This window comes from Rhinopithecus bieti, unplaced genomic scaffold (genome assembly GCF_001698545.2).
Source record: "Rhinopithecus bieti isolate Rb0 unplaced genomic scaffold, ASM169854v2 scaffold_30687, whole genome shotgun sequence".
Lineage (NCBI taxonomy): Eukaryota > Metazoa > Chordata > Mammalia > Primates > Cercopithecidae > Rhinopithecus > Rhinopithecus bieti.
In genome coordinates this window covers 780,695-789,311 of record NW_016813366.1, presented here as the reverse complement: position 1 = coordinate 789,311, position 8,617 = coordinate 780,695, and positions in this window count along the sequence as shown.

Below are 8,617 nucleotides of genomic sequence, written 5' to 3'. Positions count from 1 at the left end.
CCTGTGGCTCAGGACTCCCCAGCCTCATAGCTAGACCTTTTCCAACTGTAACCCTGATGAATTTACAGTTCCCAGCAGACAGAGGGTCCAGAGAGATTTTCCTGAACCAAACTCTTAAAGACAAAATAAGACACGTCTGAGAATCAGTTCTCATAAAGTTTTGATCAGAGACAAAATTTGTCCCTGGGCCAGCTAAGGGACAGACTTACTGAGACCTATACCTGTCCTCTTCCATTAAAAACTTTCCTCTTACAGATGCACAACAAAAAAATGACAAGGATGAACACAGACAAGTAGTAGCGTTGTTAGTAATAAGGCAGATATCCACCAAGGAGAAAACATTTTCAAATATGGTCAGATAATCAAAGGGTTCTTTATTGGTAGAAGAGAAAACAGGCTCAGTATTTGGGAAGCTAAATAAGCAGATATATTTATTTCTTATTATTTTTTATGTTTTTAGAGACAGGGTCTTGCTCTGTCACCTGGGCTGGAGTGTTGTGGTGCAACACAACACTCCTGACTCGGAAATAGGGTGATCCTCTGAGACTGCTTTGAAGGCTGCAGTGAGTTTTTTTGAGACTCGGTCTCAAAAAAAACAGCAGTAGTCTTCATACCTTATTCCAGGATTGGGATTGCTGGGACAGGGCAAAGTGATGGTTTTAAGTGAGGGTTTGTTTGTTTTGTTTTGAGACAGAGTCTCCCTCTGTCATCCAGGCTCACTGCAACCTATGAGGGGAGGGTTTTTAAAGTGGTTTAGAGAATAAAAAGCAGTTTGAGTCTATCTATTGAAAAGTCACAGGCCGGGAAAGGTGGCTCACGCCTGTAATCTCAGCAATTTGGGAGGTTAAGGTGGTTGGATCACTTGAGGTCAGGAGTTTGAAACCAGCCAGTTCAAGACCAGCCTGGCCAACATGGCAAAACCCCATCTCTACAAAAAATACAAAAATTAGCTGGGCGTGGTGGCATGCATCTATAATACCAGCAATTCAGGTGGCTGATGCACAAGAATCACTTGAACCCAGAAGGCAGAGATTACAGTGAGCTAAGATCGTGCCACTGCACTCCAGCCTGAGCAACAGAACAAGACTGTCTCAAAACCAAACGTCATTGAGTTCATTTAAATGGTTTCTTCTGAAAACTTCTGCAAAAAACAATGAAGTTATTTACAACTTTTATCATCCTGGGTAAGAGTTTCCTGCAATAGTAAAGTCATGTCAATGTCAACAGTACCCTGGGTGTAGATGGTTTCTGTTCTTCCTGTGTACTGACTTAAAAATTTACTTTGGATGAATATTATGACATTCTCCTCGCCTTCATCAAATCATTCTTATACTAGTTGCCACAGCGGCTGTGAGGCAAAGTGCTCCCAGCCATCAGAAGTAGAGCACCAAGTCTAATGAGATGTCCTTCCCACCTTCTACTCTGACCTCTTCTTTCATACTTACCATGTAGGGTCCCCTAGAGCCCTGTGTTCCCAGCACATGCTAGATTTTTGACCAGTGCTCTGCCTTTTATGACACTTCACCTTGCTGTCACCCTAGAAATCCTAAATTTATATATGAATTAAACATTTGCTTCATGATCAACAGTCATTTCAACCACTCAGATCATCAGTATATGTGATGTAGAGCACAATGACAACTGCCTTCCCAATTTTATGTAGTCATGTGCATGGCCCAGGATCCTTACATTCAGAAATGAACTTTTACTCATTACCATGATCATTGGCTCAGAGCATATCTTGCCCATGGTATCTTATGTCTTACTTAATTTCAATACTGAACCAGCCCTCCCAGTATGTTGACATTAAAACTCTGCCAGGAGCTGGCTATATGGTCTTTTCCTTTGACAGCTGCCTGAAAAACTACATGTAATCATTACGCTAAGAGATGAAGTCCTACAAAGGCAAGCTTCAAAATCATGAATTCTTTGTGCTGGCACATATTAGGCACTCAGTAATTATGTTATATTAACTTTAGAATCTCAGAGTGTTGAAGATTTTCCCACACTTGGAAGACGAGAGCTTTGGGGTGTTTTTTATCCCCAGCCACTCACTTTATGATTGAGATACCAGTATCTCTCCGGATGCACTGCCCTCCCTCCCACCATCCCAGTCCCTTCTGTTCCTCAGAGTCCCAGGTGACTCCTGTTTCTCGTTAGTGGCTTCTGTGTCATTTTGCAAGACTGCTACAATGGGCCCCTCTCCAGAGCAGGAGCCCATGATTTCTCCATCTTGCCTAGTGCTGGCTCTCTGCCCAGCTACTGCCATCCTGAGGGAGAGAAGCCACCCCAACCCACAAGAGCTCAGAGCCTTTTCAGCGCAGCTTGGCTGGTCTGGTTTTATGTCCCACCACTCCTAAGGCTAGCCTTGAGTGTCTAGCCACTCAGAGATTACAGCGGTTTTAAGCCTTAAAACACAGCTTTGCTCCATCTGTTTTTTTTTTTCTGAAATGGAGTCTCACTCTGTTGCCCAGGCTGGAGTGCAGTGGCACGATCTGTGCTCACTGCAACCTCTGCCTCCTGGGTTCAAGCGATCCTCCTGCCTCAGCTGCTTGAGTAGCTGGGACTACAAGCATGCACCATCACGCTTGGCTAATTTTTGTATTTTTAGCAGAGATGGGGTTTCACCTTGTTGGCCAAACTGGTCTCGAACTCATAACCTCAGGTGATCCACCCATCTCGGCCTCCCAAAATGCTGAGATTACAGGCCTGAGCCACTGCACCTGGCCTCCACCTGCTTCTAAATTAATCTTTCTCTTTCTTTTCCTCTTCTCTTTCTTTTAAAAACATTTTTGCTGTAAAAAATAACACAAAGGAAAGTGCATATAATTATTATATAGCAAACTCTTATTAACCATCAACTAGGGTCAATAAATAAGGTTTCAGGCTGGGCACAATGGCTCATGCCTGTAATCCCAGCACTTTGGGAGGCCAAGGTGCGAGGATCATATGAGGTCAAGAGTTTGAGCCAGCCTGGTCAACATGGTGAAACCCCATCTCTACTAAATATACAAAAATTAGCCAAGTGTGGTGGGGGCACCTGTAATGCCAGCTACTTGGGAGGCTGAGGCACAGGAATTGCTTGAACTCAGGAGGCAGAGGTTGCAGTGAGCAGAGACCCCGCCACTGCACTCCAGCCTGGGTGACAGAGCAAGACTCTGTCTCAAAAAAAAAAAAGGAATCCCAGAAGCCCTACATTGCTTTCTGATATCTCTTCTCAGATTTAGGAAGTTTTTTCTATTCCTAGTTTGGTAAAGGTTTTTAAAAAACATGATTGAAATTGAATTTTACGAATACTTTTTTGCACTTACTGAGATTGTCATATGATTTTTCTCCCTTAGATCTACTAACATGGTGAAATACTTTGATTTTCAAAGGTTAAACCATCCTCACATTTCTGGAATCAACTTAGTTGTATTAATTTCCTATTGCTTCTGTAACAAATTAGCACACATTTAAATGGCTTTAAACAACATGTATTCATTATCTTAAAATTCCTGAGGTCAGAAGTCCAAAGTGGGTCTTATGAACTAAATCAAGGAGTTGGCAGAGCTGCATTTCTTTTCAAATCTACTACTGATAATTTGTCAGGGATTTAACAATTTTATTGATTTTTTTTCTCTGTTTTTGTTTATTTTTTCCCCAAAGAACCAGTTGGCCTCTAGAAACATGAATAGAGAAGATCAATTCTAGAGGCCAACTGCATTCCTTGGCTGGTAGCCCCTTTCTACATCTTCAAAGCTCATCACTCCAACCTCTGCTTCCAAGGGCACCTCTACTCTCTGACTCTGACCCTCCTGTTTCCTTCTTAGAAAGACTCTTGTGATTATACTGGGCTCATGGAGATCATCCAAGATAATCTCCCCATCTCAAGGTCCTCAATTTAATCACTTCTGCAAAGTTCTTTTTGCCATGTAAAATAACATTCAGTCTGGGCATGGTGGCTCATGGCTGTAAGACGAGCACTTTCAGAAGCTGAGGCAAGAGGATCGCTTGAGACCAGGAGTTCGAGACTAGCCTGGGCAATATAGCCAGACCCTGTCTCTATTTAAAAGAAATTATTTTTAATTAGCTAGGCATGATGGTATATGCCTATAATCCCAGCTGCAGCTGAAAGCTGCAGTGAGCCATGATTGCACCACTGCACTCCTAAATAAATAAAATTCATAGATTTCAGGGATTAGGACATAAACATCTTTGGGGGCCACTATTCTATCTACCACATTGATCAATATGTATTTTCCTTTTTATATACTGTTTGATTTGAATTGCTAATAAAATGTTTTGTTTAGAATTTTAGTATCCATGTTCATGAGATACAGCTAAATTTTCTCATCTGGAATTGTCTTCATTGGCTTTTGGTCATCAAAATTATGGTAGCTTTATAAATGAATCGGAGGGTATATATATTTTTTTCTTTTCTCCAGAGAGTTTGTATAAAGCATTATTTTTCCACTTAGCTATTTATGGGAAGGTTTAAAAAATACTGATTGGATTTCTTTTAAAATTATAGGACTTCAGGCCAGGCGCGATGGCTCACGCCTGTAATCGCAGCACTTTGGGAGGCCAAGGCAGGCGGATCACCTGAGGTCAGGAGTTGGAGACCAGTCTGGTCAACAGGGTGAACTCCTGTCTCTACTAAATATACAAAAATTAGCCGGACATGGTTGCAGGTGCCTGTAATTCCAGCTACTAGGGAGGCTGAGGCAGGAGAATTGCTTGAACCTGGAAGGCAGAGGTTGCAGTGAGCTGAGATCACACCATTGCACTCCAGCCTGGGGTACAAGAGCAAGAATTCGTCTCAAAAATAAATAAATAAATAAAAATTATAGGACTTCAAATTTCCATTTCTTCTTTGGTCAATGTTTGGTAAGTTTTCTTTTTTTTTTTTTCCCTAGGAATACATTCCATCTAGCGTTTTAACGTTTTAGGCATGAAGTTAACTATAAAATCCGCTTATCTTTTGTTTGTAGAATTTATAGTGCTATTTGAATTTTCATTACTGGTATTCGTATTCGTTATTTGTGCATTATCTCTTTTCAAAATTTTTCTTGATAGTTTTCCAGGGATTTATAAATTTTATTAATTTTTTAAAAACAACCAGTTTTTGTTTATAACGATCCTATTACATGTTGCTTTCCACTTCATTAATTTTGTTATCTTTATTTTTTCATTTATCTTATTGTATTCAAGTTTCTTCTATACTTATATAACACTAGGGAAAGGTTCTAGAGGCACCCAGCCTAGAAGTGTTTTTTTGTTTTGTTTTTTTTCTTTTTTTGAGACAGTGTCTCACTCTGTTGCCCCAGGCTGGGGTACATAGTAAAAAAAACTCCCTCCAAAATCTCATGGCTTTCACCAACTTAGTCTATTTCTCACTCATGCCACCTATTCCACCCAGCTTGGCTGAGTTTTTCTCCACATTGTCTTCACTCTGGGGCTTAAGCTAGCAAAGCAGCCACTGTCTAAAACATTGACAATTATTATGGCAGAAGGAAAAGAGATGATATGGTGAACCGTATGTTGATTCTTAAAACTTCTGTCTAGGTGTGACACAACATTTCTGTACATATTCCACTGACCAGAGGAAGAAATATGACTCAGCCTAATACCAATGCCCAGAGATGGGCAGTGAATCTTTGTGAATAATAATATAGTATCTCATATCTTATTTTTCTAGCTTTTTGCAATTCAATCTCAGCTCATTTTCAGTCTTTCTTATTTTTAAGATATATGCATTTAAGATATACATTTCTGTTAGCTGTATTCCATAAGCACTGATACACAGAAATTTGGTTAACCTTCAGTTCACAAATTTTTTTACATTTCCTTTATGATATCTTATTTGACCTACGTGTTATTTAGAAGGGCTATTTATTTATGTATTTTGAGACAGGGTCTTTCTCTGTCGCCCAGGCTGGAGTGCAGCTGCGCTATCATAGCTCACTGCAGCCCCAAACTTCTGGGCTCGAGCAATCCTGCCTCAGCCTCCCAAGTAGTTAGGACTACAGCTGTGTATCACCACACCCAGGTAGTTTTTAAATTTTTCCTATAGAGATGGGGTCTGGCTATGTTGACCAAGCTGTCTCAGAACTCTGGGCCTCAAGCAGTCTTCCTACCTTAGCTTCCCACAGTGCTAGGATTACATGCATGAGCCACTGCACAAAGTCTATAAGTGTTTTTTTGTTTTGTTTCTTTTTTTGAGACAGAGTCTCACTCTGTTGCCCCAGGCTGGGGTGCAGTGGTGCGATCTTGGCTCCCTCCAACAGAGAAGTCAGTGAGGTCTTACTTGCATGTAGTTGAAGTCACAGGATGAGAGGAGAGAAGGAGCAAAGACAGTAGTTGAAGAGATAGTATCTAAAATTTTCCAGAACCAATGAAAGATTACAAGTTCGAGATCAAAAGAGGTTGAGGCTGTAGTGAGCTGTGATTGCACCACTGCACTCCAGCCTGGGTAATGTTGTCAGACTGTGTTTCAAAAGAAAAAATAAAAAAGTCCAAGGTTTGAAATCATGTAAGTTTATTCACTGGTATAATGCAGTTACACCGGGGGTAGGAGGAGCAGGGAGCTTTAAAAGCCACATTTATTTTGAAATTAAAAAACACTTCTAGTCATGCCTGCAATCCCAGCACTTTGGGAGGTTGAGGCGGGTGGATCACCTGAGGTCAGGAGTTCGAGACCAGCCTGGCCAACATGGCAAAACCCTGTCTCTACTAAAATACAAAAATACAAAAATTAGCCAGGCATGGTGGCAGGTGCCTGTAATCTCAGCTACTCAGTAGGGTGAGGTGGGAGAACCACTTGAACCGGGGAGGCGGAGGTTGCAGTGAGCTGAGATCGCGCCATTGTACTCCAGCCTGGGAGACAAGAGCGAGACTTTGTCTCAACAACAACAACAAAAAGGAATCTTGTGGAACACATGATTCCTATGCTGAACACATAGGAAGTATGGGTTGTATCCACAAAAGCCACTTTATTTTTATCTTCCATTGACTTTTAATTCCTTTCAATGGGGGTTAACATGGTCTTTCCCTAGCTAGAATCAATTATTAATGTTGCTTAGGGAAAAATATAAAACAAACGTGGGTTTTTTGGGGGGAGGTGGCAGGGGAGAAGTCAGCTTAGGAAATGGTTTGTGAATTGCCTTTTCACATCAAATGAGTCAGTTGATACAGTCAGGTTAATTTATTCTGACCAGGCATGTGTCAACATTTTATTGACTGATTGATTGATTGATTGATTGAGCCAGAGTCTCGCTTTGTTGCCCAGGCTGGAGTGCAGTGGTGTGATCTTGGCTCACTGCAACCTCTGCCTCCCAGGTTCAATAGATTCTCCCGCCTCAGCCTCCCAAGTAGCTGGGATTACAAGCGCCCGCCACCACGCCTGGCTAATTTTTGTATTTTTAGTAGAGATGGGGTTTCACCATGCTGGCCAGGCTAGTCTCGAACTCCTGACCTCAAGTGATCCACCTGCCTTAGCCTCCCAAAGTGCTAGGATTATAGGCATGAGCCACTGCACCCGGCTCAACATGTTGTTAAAAAAAAAACAAGTGGGTGTGGTGGTGCACACTGGTAGTCCCAGCTACTCAGGACGCTGAGGTGGGAAGATCGCTTAAGCCCAGAAATTCAAATCTAGCCTGGGGAACATAGTGAGACAACCCCCATCACTGGAAAATAAATAAATAAATAAATAAATAAATAAATAAATAAATAACAAGTACAGTGCAATGAATAGATCTGTATTATAGAAAAATACTGAAAGCTGAATGGCAGCAGCCCACATCCCTAAAGGCCAATTTGTTGAAGGATTAGTTAGTTCAATATCCAAGCTACCCCATTTGCCAAACATATGATTTACCAAAAACTAAGAGTACTCTTGAAATTTCCAATGAAGGCTGTGGCATGGTGGCTCACGCTCATAATCCTAGGACTTTGAGAGGCCAAGGAAGGCAGATTGCTTGAGCCCAGAGCTCGAGACCAGCCTGGCCACCATGGTGAAACCTTGTCTCTACAAAAAATACAAAAATTAGCCAGGCATGGTAGCAGTGTGCCTGTAGTACCGGCTATTCCAGGGCCTGAGGCAGGAGGAACGCTTGAGCCCAGGAGGTTGAGGCTACAGTGCACCAAGATCGCACCACTGCGCTCCAGCCAGGGTGACAGAGTGAGACTCTATCTCTAGGAAAAAAAAAAAAAGAAAGAAAGAAAGAAAATATCCAATGAATAGTAAGGTACTCTTATGAATATCACATGGAATATTTTATTCAAGATTTTCCTCAAGTTTTCTTCTCATATTCTATTAAAACACTCATACTCAATATATTTTATAATTTTCTTTAGAATATTATTATACGCACATACAAAATATAAATTCTTCACAAATATGTTTATAGTCCACAAATGTAAAACCCAAGCTTTCAGTTAATTGGAGAGCTAAGCTCACAAGAAAGTAGGGAAAATTCTCAATATTCAAAAAATTAAGAAGGAGTTAACTTAGTGGAGAGAAGGTAAGAGTGTTGATGAACTGATACTAAAGCTTCCCTTTGGGGTTTACAGTTTTACTGGGTTACAGGGACTTTGAGTTTTTTTTTTTTTTTTTTTTTTTTTTTTTTTTTTTTTT